Source organism: Sphaerodactylus townsendi, linkage group LG01 (assembly GCF_021028975.2).
Source record: "Sphaerodactylus townsendi isolate TG3544 linkage group LG01, MPM_Stown_v2.3, whole genome shotgun sequence".
NCBI lineage: Eukaryota > Metazoa > Chordata > Lepidosauria > Squamata > Sphaerodactylidae > Sphaerodactylus > Sphaerodactylus townsendi.
This window is the reverse complement of record NC_059425.1, coordinates 161,722,471-161,736,223: the sequence shown is the minus strand read 5'-3', so window position 1 is coordinate 161,736,223 and position 13,753 is coordinate 161,722,471. Positions and strand designations below refer to the sequence as shown.

The 13,753-nt window shown below is 44.8% G+C and overlaps 1 pseudogene; it reads right to left on the bottom strand.

Moving 5' to 3' along the window:
• Window positions 1-1,451: 1,451 nt before the first annotated feature.
• Window positions 1,452-1,619, bottom strand: LOC125425546 (annotated as a pseudogene).
• Window positions 1,620-13,753: the final 12,134 nt, after the last annotated feature.

The window sequence follows — 13,753 nt, the reverse complement described above, 5'->3', positions numbered from 1 at the left end:
GCGTGGAGGGGGTCGGGGGGGGGATGTGAGAGAGTGGCAGCTAGTTTGCCTGCCTCTCAAGGCTGGACTTGTTCATTTTAATTGAATGTTCAAATTAGATCACAAATGCTTCACACAGATTTGTTTGTTTGTTTATTGTGCATTGCTGCCTGGGAACTGTAGTTCAAGCAAGTAAATTCTGAGCATTCACCAACATGATGAATGTTGCTGACTTATGAATGTCATGAACTACTCAGGTGCCACTACCACAAATGTCTCAAATGTAGCTGTTTTGAAACAATGCATGATCTTGTCGAAGACAGGATTCAACTGGTTCTGGTGGGTAAAACCCACCAGAACCAGATGCATGATCTGCTCATAATGACTGTAGGGCATAGGTAAGTTCAGCAAGCAAATTAATACATTGGGGGCAAGTGCAAGCCAGCCAGCAACCGTTCTAAGTGCCGTCCTTGTACAGACTCAACACTATTAGCAATGCTGCTCATCTTAAATTGTGGGCAAATCATCCATGCAGTCATATGAGGCGCTCAGCTTTAGAGAAATGATTGCAAACAAGCTAAGTGTGATTGTTGAATGCTATGTTTTTAAAATCAAATTCTTTCTGGCTGCACATTTCTCTCTAACATATTTGGAAATAATTGGATTTACTTCCAAGTAAACACTGGATCAGACTACAAGTGTTATTTTTACTTCCATGCTCTAATCTATAGGTGTCAAACTTGCGGCCCTCCAGATGTTATGGACTACAGTTCCCATCATCCCCTGCCAGCATCATGCTGGCAGGGGATTATGGGAACTGTAGTCCATAACATCTGGAGGGCTGCGAGTTTGACACCTGTGCAATAGATGAGAGAATTTTTTTAAAAAAAGGATGTTTGGGGTGCCTTAAAATTTATTTCTCCCTCCATGCACGTTCTTATTGCTGCAGTAACCATGGGATTGTGGTAGTTGCTTCTGTTCTGTTTCATCCTCATGTTGTAATTATTCCCTGTTTGTATTGTTGTTGTCATTTCTAGACTCATGCTGAGCATGTCTTCCCCAAACTTCCTTGCAGGCAATAAAAAGACAGGAAGGATCCTGAATTTGATAAGGATGTTCCAAAGTTTATTCCACTGATATTCCTAAGTCGTTCAAGGGAAGGAAATCTCCCCTACAAGGCAACTAAAACGAAATAAAACAATACAGTAAAGTAATACACACTATTTTGCCATTTTTTTGTCAGGAGTATCGAAGTAATGGAAAGGATTAGATACCTAACAGCAGTTTGTTAGGCATCTGGATTTACATCAGGCTAAATTGAAGCACGTCCATATATGTGGACTCTTAGGAAATTCTGAAAGAACGCAAGCAGTCTCCATAATTAGATCTGAACATTTCATCATGCTGTAGGGGCTACTATCTGGGAGGTCTAGTGGTGGGATTCAGCAGGTTTGCACCACTTTGGCAGAACCAGTTGTTAAAATGGTGCTTGTAAACAACCAGCTATTAAATTATTTGAATCCCACCACCGGAACCAGTTGTTAAATTATTTGAATCCCACCACTGCTAACAGTGCAATTTAAAAAAAAAAAGTTATTGTGATACTACACTTGATCTTAGCCAAAAGGCCGAGAAGCGATTAAGTTATTGTGTGTAAGCCTTATTGAACAAACCTCAATAGGTTCTGCATAGATCTGCTTAGGATCGCTCTCTGAAACTACTTACAGGCATGACTTTTTATGGGTCTTTATGATTGTTGTTTCATTTTATATATTGCTTTTATTGGGTTTTTATAATTGTTTTATTTATTTATGTTGCAAGCAACTTCCGGTTCTGCTAGGGAGGAAAGTGGTTAATAAATGTTGTAAATAAATAAGTAATAACAAAAAACAGACTGAGTAGCATTTAGCCATGGGCAGAGCTAGTGTGGTGTAGTAGTGTCAGTCTAGGATCTGGGAGACCCCACTGTGACATGAAAGTTTGCCAGGTGGCTTTTGGCCACTTATCTACCTGACAGGGTTATTGTGAGGATAAAATTGAAGAGACGAAAAGAATGAAAGTTGTCCCATTTGACAGAAAGGAAGGCATAAATAAAAGAAATAGAGGTTTGACTCCATTATTATAGCTGCACTGAGACATCATGAACAAACATTGTACAAACACAACTTATTTATGGATATGCATAAAGCACAATAGAAGTATCCCTGGTTTTGGAAATCTTGTCTAAAGCTCTAATTTGCCCTGATGATTGAATTCATACACCAGAGGAAATAGAAGTATTTTTCTTCCCACAAACCAGCCTTTTATATGTAGATATTTCATGGGGGAAACTAGAAATTAAGGCTGTCAGAATCATTACAGAAGTGTCAAGATATTAAACGGTTTATTTTAAATATAAATGCCATAAATACATCCTTTTGAAAAAGAAGGATAATTAAAGCTTGACTGTCAAAATGAGGCAATAGTAAATATATATATATATGTACGTACTACACCCAGTCTAAATAGCTAAGTCTGCATGCTAAAGCTTGCCAAACAGGGACACTGGCTGAATTCCAAAGCAAGCAGGTTCCAGAACGCCAGAGAGTCCAAGAATGACCAGCTATCAGCCAAAGGGTTTTAATTCCATGAGCTAAGAGCACCAGTGACCTAGCAGAATATAGAATAGCTCAAAATAACTAGAGAATGAATTCCTGTACTAGCCAAACAGTATATAGCTTTATGTATGACAGGGGTTCCTAGTCTTGTTGAACCTATGGAACTTTTAAAATATTGAGAACAGGGCATGGACCCTGCCACAGAATGGGGCCAATTGTTGAATGTCGAAAGGTTGCAAGATAAGCATCCTTCTATGCTGAAGGCAGCTATTTTTTGATGGATGCATCATATGGACACAAAGAATCCTCTTGGATTCTTCTGAAGCATCTCCTACTCCAGTAAGCTAGGACAAGATGCTTGTTTTGGGGAAAAGATAGGGCGATTCCCCACGGGGAAATCATCCTGGGATTGGACCGGGATCATAAAGTACAGTACCTTTTGATCCTGGTCTATGCCTCCCCACAGCAGCCGAGGTCTTGAGTTGAAACCAGGACCAGACCCCGGGATCAGCTCCGTGGCTCTTTTGCTCCTCGTTCCCGATTGGCTGTTGCTTTAGGGTGGGAAAGTGAACGGGCATTCTCCCATAACGGCTACGTAGCTACGTTGTCACAACATGGGGAAAATGTTGCAACTTCGTAGACAAGAACACCACAAAAACATGCGCATATTAGTTGCATGGTCGTGGCTTCGTATGCAAGAAGAAAAAATTAAAAAGGCACTTCCTGCCTGCCCTGAGTCTTCCATTTTGCGCATGCCCAGGCCACTGTGCTGTGATTGGCTGACAGCACAAATGTAGACTCAGGGCGGGAAAACAATTCCTCATGATACCAGGCTCATCCCAGGATCACTGGAAAAGATGTACCTTCCTAACGGTTTCTGAAAATCCCTGGATGAGTGGAGTATCGCAGGGCAGGGCCAGGGCTGAGTCAAATTTGACACAGAGCCGTAGGGAGTTCTCCGTTGTCCTGGGACACATACTGGGGCTATCCCATTTTATTTCCCCCATAGTTTCTTCAAGAAGAGAACTGACAGGTGCCATGGTATTCATAGGCACCATCCTGGGGGATAACTGATGCACTGTATCCATGTAAGGAATTCCAAAGAGCAGAAATAAAAGGCTTTTGGATGTAAGACCGTTTATTCAGACATCTTAGAAAGCACACACACACGACATGACAGGAATGAGACCTCCCGCCCAAACTACAGGTTATAACGTACTCAATCCCTTCCCCCTCCCTGGGCCATCCAGGCCCATCTCATGGGAACGGAATGCTCATCTTGGACAGCAAGATAAGCCGTCCACCAAGGTTGTTGCCGCCGGTTCTGGCCCGCCGCCCGGGCGGAGGCATTCCGTCAAGGCCAGGTGGCTGGGAGAGAAACAGGCAAAACTGCCATCCTTACACTCTGCTTCCCCCAAGAAAACCTCCCCCCCCCCCGGCTTATCAGGAAAGGCTTTGTGAAAAGCAGAAATGAGGGAGGGGGCATCAATATTTTCTGTATATACCCATTGATTATGGCCAGAGGGATAGCCAACCCATGAAACTAGATACTGTAGACATTTGCGGGAGAAGCGGGAGTCCAGAATGGCATCTATTTCATAGTGCTTGTGGCCATCAATTATAACTGGCGGGGGTGGCTCCAGAGGGTCGTGCCAGGCATCTGAAACGGGAGTCTCCTTGAGCAAGCTGGAATGAAAGACAGGATGAATGTTACTTAATGAGTTAGGCAGTTCCAAACGAGCAGTAACATCATTGATCACCTTTGTAATCCGAAAAGGGCCCACAAATTTCTTGCCAAGTTTTGAATATTTGTGCACGTCTCTAAGGTTTTTAGTGGACAAATAGACCCATGCCCCAACACGCAAAGGGAAGTCTGAGCGATGCTTGTCCGCCTGAACCTTTTGTGATTCTTGGGCCTGCTGTAAGGTAGACTGCACTGTTTTCCAACCCTCGGCTAGCGAAGAAATCCATTGTTTGAATTCTGGAGGCTGCAGTACCTCTGCAGGCAGCTGGGGCAACGGTGGAAAAGACCGACCAGAAACAATCTCGAACGGGGTCTTTTGCGTGCTACTATGAATGACATTGTTATACGCATACTCTGCAAAAGGAAGTAAGTCACACCAATTGTCCTGATGATAGTTAGTATAACAACGTAAATACTGTTCTAACGTTCTGTTAGTCCGTTCTGATTGGCCGTCACTTTGAACGTGGTAGGGGGCGGCGACCGCTGGGGTGGTTCCCAACAGCTCCAGGAAAGCCTTCCAAAACTTAGATATGAATTGGGGACCGCGATCGGATACCACCTTGTCGGGAGAGGAATGTAGGCGATAGATATGTTGGATAAACAACCGGGCCAGTTTAGGTGCCGACGGGATGGTGGTGCAAGGAATGAAATGCGCCTGTTTAGAGAAAAGATCCACCACCACCCATAAAACAGTGTTCCCGTGGCTTTCCGGCAAATCGGTTATAAATCCATGGAAATGACCTGCCAGGGTCGAGATGCAACTGGGAGGGGTTTTAATAACCCATGCGGCTTCCCCGGTATCGACTTGGCTTCCGCACAGACGGAACACCCCTTGATATAAGTTTCAATGTCTTTGCGCATGGAGCGCCACCAGAACTGTCGGCGGGCCAGATGCAATGTTTTCAAAAAACCGAAGTGCCCTGCCTGACGGGCATCATGACACATTTCGAGAACCTGCTTCCGGAGAGGAGGAGGGACGTACCAGCACCCTCCCCGTTTCCAAACACCACCCTCTAAACGCAGTTGTGAATCTCCTTCCTCCGCTGACAGTTCGCGGAGCCCCGCCTCCCTGAATCCCTGGAGGAAGGGGGAGACGATGTTAGGGATGGTCGGAGGGGGAGGAGCCGCCGTAGTTTGCGATCGGGTGACAGCTAATCCTAGCTGGGAGGGAGAGAGAACGGTGCGCGGGATGTCTCGTAGCGATGTTTCCCCCCCCCTCCCCGGGGAGGCGAGACAGCGCATCAGCCAGTTTGTTGCTTTTACCAGGGAAGAAATGGACTGTGAAAGAGAACCTGGAGAAAAAATCGGCCCAACGCAATTGTTTTGCAGACATTTTGAGCGGAGTGGACAGGGCAGCCAGATTTTTGTGATCTGACCAGACCTGGAAAGGGTGTTTGGCTCCTTCCAGCCAATGGCGCCAAACACTCAATGCAGCTTTGATAGCTGCGGTCTCCTTATCCCCCACAGTCCAATTTAGTTCAGCCCCAGAAAACTTTTTGGACAAGTAAGCACACGGTACCAATTTGTTATTTTTATTTTTCTGCAAGAGGGCAGCGCCCAGCGCTTTATCCGAAGCATCCACATGCACGATGAAAGGAAGGTCTGGGTCTGGGTGCCTTAAAATTGGTTCCGTAGTAAAAGCTGTTTTTAGCTGCTGGAATGCTGACTGGCATTCTTGAGACCAGAGAAGGGGGGCTCCGGGTTTAGAAGCCTGCGAGTCTTTGCCTTTGGTACGTAAGAGATCGGTGAGCGGTAAGGCAATTTCAGCAAATCGGGGAATAAAGTCACGATAGAAATTGGCAAAGCCTAGGAAGGATTGCAGTTCCTTCCTATTGGTGGGGGCAGGCCATTCAATCACTGCGGCTATTTTAGCTGGGTCCATTTCCAAGCCCTCATGAGAAATTCGGTACCCCAGATAGTCTATGGAGGAGCGATGGAAACAGCATTTTGACAACTTGACAAAGAGGGAGTTATCTAGTAGGCGTTGTAAGACTTCTCGTACTAGATTCTCATGCTCCTCAATGGTTTGTGAGTAAATTAATACATCATCTAAATATACGACCACCCCTTTATATAACAAATCTTGTAAAACTTCGTTGATAAGGGCCATGAAGGCTCCTGGGGCTCCAGCTAATCCGAATGGCATTATTAAATATTCATATTGTCCAAACTTTGTATTGAAAGCTGTCAAGTGTTCGTAGCCTTCCGCAATACGGACTCTATAATAAGCCTCTCTCAAGTCCAATTTGGTAAAGATCCGCCCTTTGCCCAATGCATCCAAGAGGTCTTTAATTAAGGGCAAAGGATACTTGTTGGATATGGACACAGCATTCAATCCACGATAATCAGTACAAAGTCTTAACGAACCATCCTTTTTCTTAACAAATAGAGACAGGGCAGCATGGGTGTGTGTTTTGTGGCTCGTGTATGAATCCGCTGAGCCAAGTTTTTTTTATCTAAGAAGGCGCGGAGTTCCTTCTCCTCGGGTGGGAGCTCATGCGATAGGATTCTACCTTTTAGGTACAGCTGAGCTCCGGAGTTGTAGCTAGTAGATTTTGCAGTCAGTATCCCTATGGGGGGTAACTGATCACACTCCTGTTCTTGAAACACTCTGGACAAAGTCTCGACACGCTTCGTGGGATTTCAGAGGGAACAGGGGCAGACAATAGCTATTTAAAGCTTTAGGACCCATGAGTTCGTTTCTCAGTTGAGTAGTGGTGGGCTTTCCTCCTCGCTCATGTGATCTCCACAGGGGATCCGAATTGGAGGATCCAGCTCTTTCCACATATGATGGTTGGTTCGTGTAAGAGAACAGCCAAAGGCATGCCTAACACAATAGAGTGCTTAGCAACAGGAGCAAGGGATGAAACTTATTTTTCTCCCAATGAGTCGGCACAACGGAGAAATACTGGTTGGGTTTTAAAACGTGGCCGTGGACCTTTCACCACCTAGAGGGCTACCATCCATTTTGGGTAGAAGGGAATGGGTTTTCACTCAAGGGGACCTCGATCCTAAACCAAGTTAGAGTATTACGGCCCACTTGTGGTCTCTGCTGAGACAGTGGGAACAGTCCCGAAGTCCACAAGTGCGGAAGCCAGAATGCTTGGCCAGATATGTTTCATTTGCAGGTTGGCTAACGCGGTTAAAATGGTAATGGGAGCACTGCCTTCACTCACCGCATCTGGAATAGGGCTAATGTCCTCGGGTGCTGCTGACAGGCAGAGCGCTACATCTCCGTCCTCGAAAACTTCCTCGATAGCGGCTTTGGACGATCCCTGAGGCGGCGGACCTGATTTACGTGGAGGCTTGGCTGCCACGGTGCGTGTAGTCGGAGTCTGGGATTCCTGTCATAATGTAAGGAATTCCAAAGAGCAGAAATAAAAGGCTTTTGGATGTAAGACCGTTTATTCAGACATCTTAGAAAGCACACACACACGACATGACAGGAATGAGACCTCCCGCCCAAACTACAGGTTATAACGTACTCAATCCCTTCCCCCTCCCTGGGCCATCCAGGCCCATCTCATGGGAACGGAATGCTCATCTTGGACAGCAAGATAAGCCGTCCACCAAGGTTGTTGCCGCCGGTTCTGGCCCGCCGCCCGGGCGGAGGCATTCCGTCAAGGCCAGGTGGCTGGGAGAGAAACAGGCAAAACTGCCATCCTTACAATCCATTCACTCAACTGAATCTAAAAATCAGTGTTTCTTCAGAATGACCACTCACATAAGAAAGATTGTATAATAAATGTACAATTGTTAGTTGTATGAAAACGACAGCAGTCAAAGGACAATTGTGGGCGTTTCCCCACTTGCCATGATCTCCCTATGCCGCGCGCTGCTCTCAGCACGAGTCATTTCTGGCGCGCGCCCGGGCTTCCCCCGCAGAGCGCGGGGTCATCAAAAGGCGCCGTTTGGAAGAGTGCCAGGAATGACGCACACTGAGGGGGCGCGACAGCGGCAGCATTGGGGCGGCTGCGTTGTCACTGCCCCTGTAGTGGGGAGTGCCGGGGGACCCCGTGCTACTTGCCTACAGTAGCGCAGCTACTGGTAAGTGGTAAAACGCTCTGTATTTCACTAGAAAAGTGGGTTTTCTTTCTCTGTAATGGTGCCCATTGCAGTAGCAAGTGCTCTTCAGAGAGAGCACTTATATATTGGCTAGTGCCCGATGCATCAGTGACACAACCAGACTCTATGCCCACTTGGTGCTGTGATTTGTCAGAAAAAGTCTATGTTATTTTTTTATTCTTTATAAAATAACTTTTATAGAGGCCGAGCATTGTATACATGAAATGCTTGCACAGCTCTTCAAAACAAAACAAAATGAAAATGATGTGCCAGCCCTTTGCAGGATTTTTAAAAGTGACTGCATGCTCTCCTTGTCTTGAGCCAGAATGCAAATCTTTGACCGGGGGGGGAGGGGGGGGCTGGCAAATAAACTATTCCTCCTTTTTCTCTCATCCCCCAACCTTGGATCCTGCCAAATACACAGCAAGGTTCTTCCTTCAGCTGGATTTTTTTCCTATGCCTCCTCCTCTGTGTCATATGGATTACTTTAAGGAGCAGTCAGTTGTTGCATTTAATCTAAAGGACACAGGAGAAATTACCTCCCAAAGACAAGATGCAATAAGATTTTTATGCTCACTTCGCACCAATCTCAGATGGTTCCTGGGCCTCTTTGACACATTACATGAATGCCTAAGAAACGCTATTTGACTCCTGTATCCTGCAAAAAGATCAGTCAGATCTTTGTAATTTTGCTTAGAGGCTGCCAAGTTTCTCTTTATGTTCCTTGGAAGAAAACTGACTTATGTGGTGTTGTATGGTAATTAACCAGAGTGCCCGTTCAGCAGGAGGTTGCAAGCAAACACTGCCAGGTTACAACTGCGCTGTGCCAACAGTGTAAGGTCACAGCAGCCTGGAACCCTGACAAGATGCACCGCAGTGAAGTACAGTGTCAGGCTTCAGGGCACTGCTCTATCTGCCTTTGCCTTCATCTGAGAACTTCTTCCCAGCAACAGAAAACTGTTGTTTGCAGCATTTGCTCTAGAAAAAAGTACTCATGCTAAGAAAATTTCAGTAGGACAGAGCCATTTATTTCACAATAGGACAGGCCCATCTTGCTCCAAATAACTGAACCAACATGGGAGAATTGACAGTACACCTTGCAGAGGCGGAGTGAGGGGAAACTGTGCCCAGGTCGCGCGTGCGCTCTGTGCCCCTGCTGCGGCGCTGCCCATCCCCACCCCAGAACACCCCCAGAACACCCCTGCCATGCCCCCTGCACGGCCCAGCCACACCTCTGCCGCAAATACACCGGGGCGTTGCTCCCCTCCCTGTCCCGTGGGTGCTACGCCACTGACACCTTGACAGACCAATTTGTGGCTCGTGGCGGAAGTATCTGCTCAGCAGCCTCCTTCCTGATGTGCTTGAGTCAAGCCTAACAGCCTAGGGTTGCCAGCAACCTGGAGACAAGAAAAACAAGTCTTCATCAGAAGCCTAAGGGGATGTTGTTTACCAGGTCACATTAACTTTGTGCTACGAAAAGACTTGGCAGTCAATTTCCATGCATTAAGCTGTTGTTAAAGGGACAAGGCATTTTTTTTCTCCAGATTGTTTGCAACCCTATGGGGAAGTAGGAAAGGAAAGGGGACATTTTCATTAGTGGACCATGGTCATAGCATTACAATCTAAATCTAATAATAATTGTGCTTTGGTCTTTGTCAGTAATTAAATAGGAGAGGGGAGGACTTCCGTACTTCAGAACAATCACTAGATGCTTCATTAAAAATAGAATTTTATTGTAGATGTGGTTTGTTTAAAGCTAAATTCATATAATTTCTGAAGTAGCAACTCAAACATGCTGTTGTCCTCTATATTCTGGTTTACCAAATAATTTCATTAAGGGAAGAGAGTTGATGATACCTTTATATGTTTTTGGAAGTCAGCATGATATTAGGTTATAACATGAAATGGCACTGCTTTTTTATTCAGCTTTATGGCTTCCACTGCTAACATGAAAGAGATCATCTATTTCAGATAGAAAGGGCATGCTGGAAAGAAAACAAATAATCCAAAGAAAATGAGTCAGGCTCGGTTAGCTTATTTGAATAAGCAATTCCCTCTTTTCAGAGATTAAACAGGAAAGCTCTCAAAGGAGGAAAAAAAGTTATATTTTGAAAGACCACCCCCTGGATGTCATTAAAGGTGGTTTTTGTGCAATCGTCAGACATAAATATGCAGAAACAACATTTGTGAACACAGGCTGCTAGCTTTAGAGTTGGAGCTGCATTTCCACCACCTACCTCCCAGATGCTGTTTTATATAATGAATGAGTTTTCATTACTAACAAAAACATTTGGTACTCACACAAAGGTGAAAGGGAAAAGGTATTCCAAGGTAAGCTGATTCAATCTGTGAGAGTTTTTCTGTGAATCCAGTGGCATATCTGCCCGGGGACATGGGGTAACCCATGTCTCTGGGCGCATGCCATCTGGTCACATGACCGGAGAGTCAGCCTCCCCAATGGAGGTGAGACCAAGAAACAGCTTTGCGGGAGCAGGCTAGTGTATTGGATTATATTTTCAGACTTCCTGGCACCCCCAAGATCCCCCCCAGGGAGCCCAGAAGGGAGAACACCCCAGGCCCACCCACATGCTAAGCGTGCACAGTTGGGCCCCCCTCAGCCCAACCCCCTGGCCTGGAGATCCAGGACATGGCCTAATCCCATTAATTTTTACAGGCCTAGTCCTGCCTTGAACTATCTTTTCAAGTTATGGTGAGCATTTCAAGGCAGGACTGGGCCTGCTAAAAGAAGGGGGATGGGGCCATGTTCCTGATTGGTAGGGATGAGGAGCACCAATAGAAGATTGGTCATGGAACTGGGTTTCAAGTTATCATGATCATTTCAATAACATACCCATGAGCCTTTGCTAAAAATGAAATTATTTATTTGCATATTTAGCAAAGGCTCATGGGTATGTTGTTGAAATGCCCCCCCATAACTTGAAACCCAGCTCCATGACCAATCTTCTATTAGTGCTCCCTATCCCTACCAATGGTCGAATGTGTGTGTGTGGGGGGGGGGGTCATGGGGAGGGAATATTAACAACGTGTCAATGTCACTTCTGGTCCATGGCATCAATGCACAAGGATTTTTCTGATCTCTATGCCCAGGATCCCCAACCTTTTTCAGCCTGTGGGCGCCTTTGAAATTCTGACCTGGATAGTAGGCCCAGACACAAAATAGCTGCCACAGGAGGCAGAGCCAACCACAAAACGTCAGAGAATGAGGTCATATTTGACACTGATGATAACATTTAAAACATTTCAGGCACAAGCTCTATTGAACAAGTTGCCTTTTTATCCGCTCCACCATACAGAAGCCCCACTGGTACCACTATGGGGACCCCCCTAGGGTACAGCAGTCATCTTCAACCTTTCAGGACCTGGAATTCACCTATAACCTCCAGGCTGCAACATGGGACTGCAAATACATGACAGGAAATAATGTCACAGTCACACAGGCAGAAGATGGAGCCTTATCCATGTCAAGGCCAGGACCATGAGCAGCAGACCATGAAAAGCATCAGCAGGAAACACGAGTTGTGCACAAAGAAATATATGCAATAAGGAGCTAAAAACAAACCTTCACCACATGAGTGACCTCACCTTGTTATTTTGCTGATCCTCTGAGTGTATATGTATGTATGGGTAGAAAGAGGGGTGGAATGAATGCTCTAGGCTGGCATGCTAGCAGCAAATCTGATAGGAAAATGTGTCTGAACAGATGCAGCTCAGGGGTTTTCAGCTTCTAGGTGGGGGTTGGATTTCTCTGGCAATTACATTTGAACACCAGGATATAGATAAGTTCCTTCGGAGGAAATGGTTGCTTTGGAGGGTTTGTCGCCAACTCTACCTTATTCAGGCACTTCTCCCCAAATCTCTTGAAACTTCCCAAGTTGGCAACCCTATGTAGATTCATAATCCATGGGTTGAAAAGCACTGGCCTAGAGACCAGGAATTGCCTGTAATTCCTTCTATGTGCAGAATACGTGATCTGCCAATGGCTGCCAATGAGTTATATCACATTCTTCAAGGAAGGCTAGTCCAGTTCAGGTCACTCTGCACATGACTTTCATTCAATTTCATATTTCTAAATGTCTCATGCTACGCTGCACCTATGATTGATTTGCAGTAGAGCACGGCAACATCATCTCAGGAACAAAAGCCAGCTTGAGAAGATGGAAGTGAAGAATGACAGTCTGATCCACAAACCACTCTAAATGTCATAAAAAGAATTAAGTAGATGTTGTCTTGTTGGAGTCTGTGGTTCTAAAAAGACTTAAACCCAGTCATGCTGCTTCAGTAGTCTGCAAATCAAGAAGTGTTCCTTTCTCAGCCATGACAGCTAACGCCACACAGGACTGCTAACTATAAAAGAGCAATTTCTGTATAAAGCCAGGATGGAGACTTGTTAGAGCATCATGAAGGACTAGAGTTCAAATCCCCAGCCCATCATGAAACTTGTTAGGTGACCTTGAGCCAGTCAAACTCTAACAGCCTATTATTGTTGTTGTTGTTGTTGTTGTTGTTGTTGTTGTTGTTACTGTTACTACTACTACTACTACTACTACTACTACTACTACTACTACTACTACTACTACTACTACTATTATTATTATTATTATTATTATTATTATTATTGTAGATTTCACAGCTGCCAGATCTTTAGCTGATTGTTGGCCTTCATTACAATTCGAGCCTCACCCAGAGGCCTAGGAAGTTGTAATGTATCGCTGTAGTATTTGTGCAGATCCCAGCAGGGCTGCCTTCTGAATTTGACAGATGTTAATTTTGTCAATTCGAAGATGTTTTAAGTGCTGCCCTAGTGTTTTATTTTTATTATTATTATTATTATTTAGGAAATCACAGAACAAAAATTGTTAGATAAGTGTAATAGATAACTATTACACAAACATTAAAAAATTTAACATAATTATTTTGGAATAACATAGAGTTCTTGTTTGTTAAACACACTCCCAAATACTTAATTTTTTTTCTACAATGCATCCAGATAGTTGAGATAGTCAAAGTTGTGAGGGCCATAAGGAATTTCAAAATAGTTATTGTAACCTTTTTTCCTACTTTTTCCCCATAATGAAATCCAGACAACTTTATACAGTAGCTGCATCCTGTGATAAAAGACAGACCATCATTTTATTACCCATCATTCCATTTCTCCATCTAAAAAAAAACTCCAACAGAAAGTAACAAATCTGATCATTGCAGTTTCCCATGAGAAAGTCTGCTCTCAAGCTGAGTTGAGCATTTCATAGCATCTGTTCTATTATTCCTCCTAGTACTGCATGAACTGTACATTCCGGTATACTCGGGATGAGGATAGGGTTGTTATTGATTCTCCAGTACCATTACA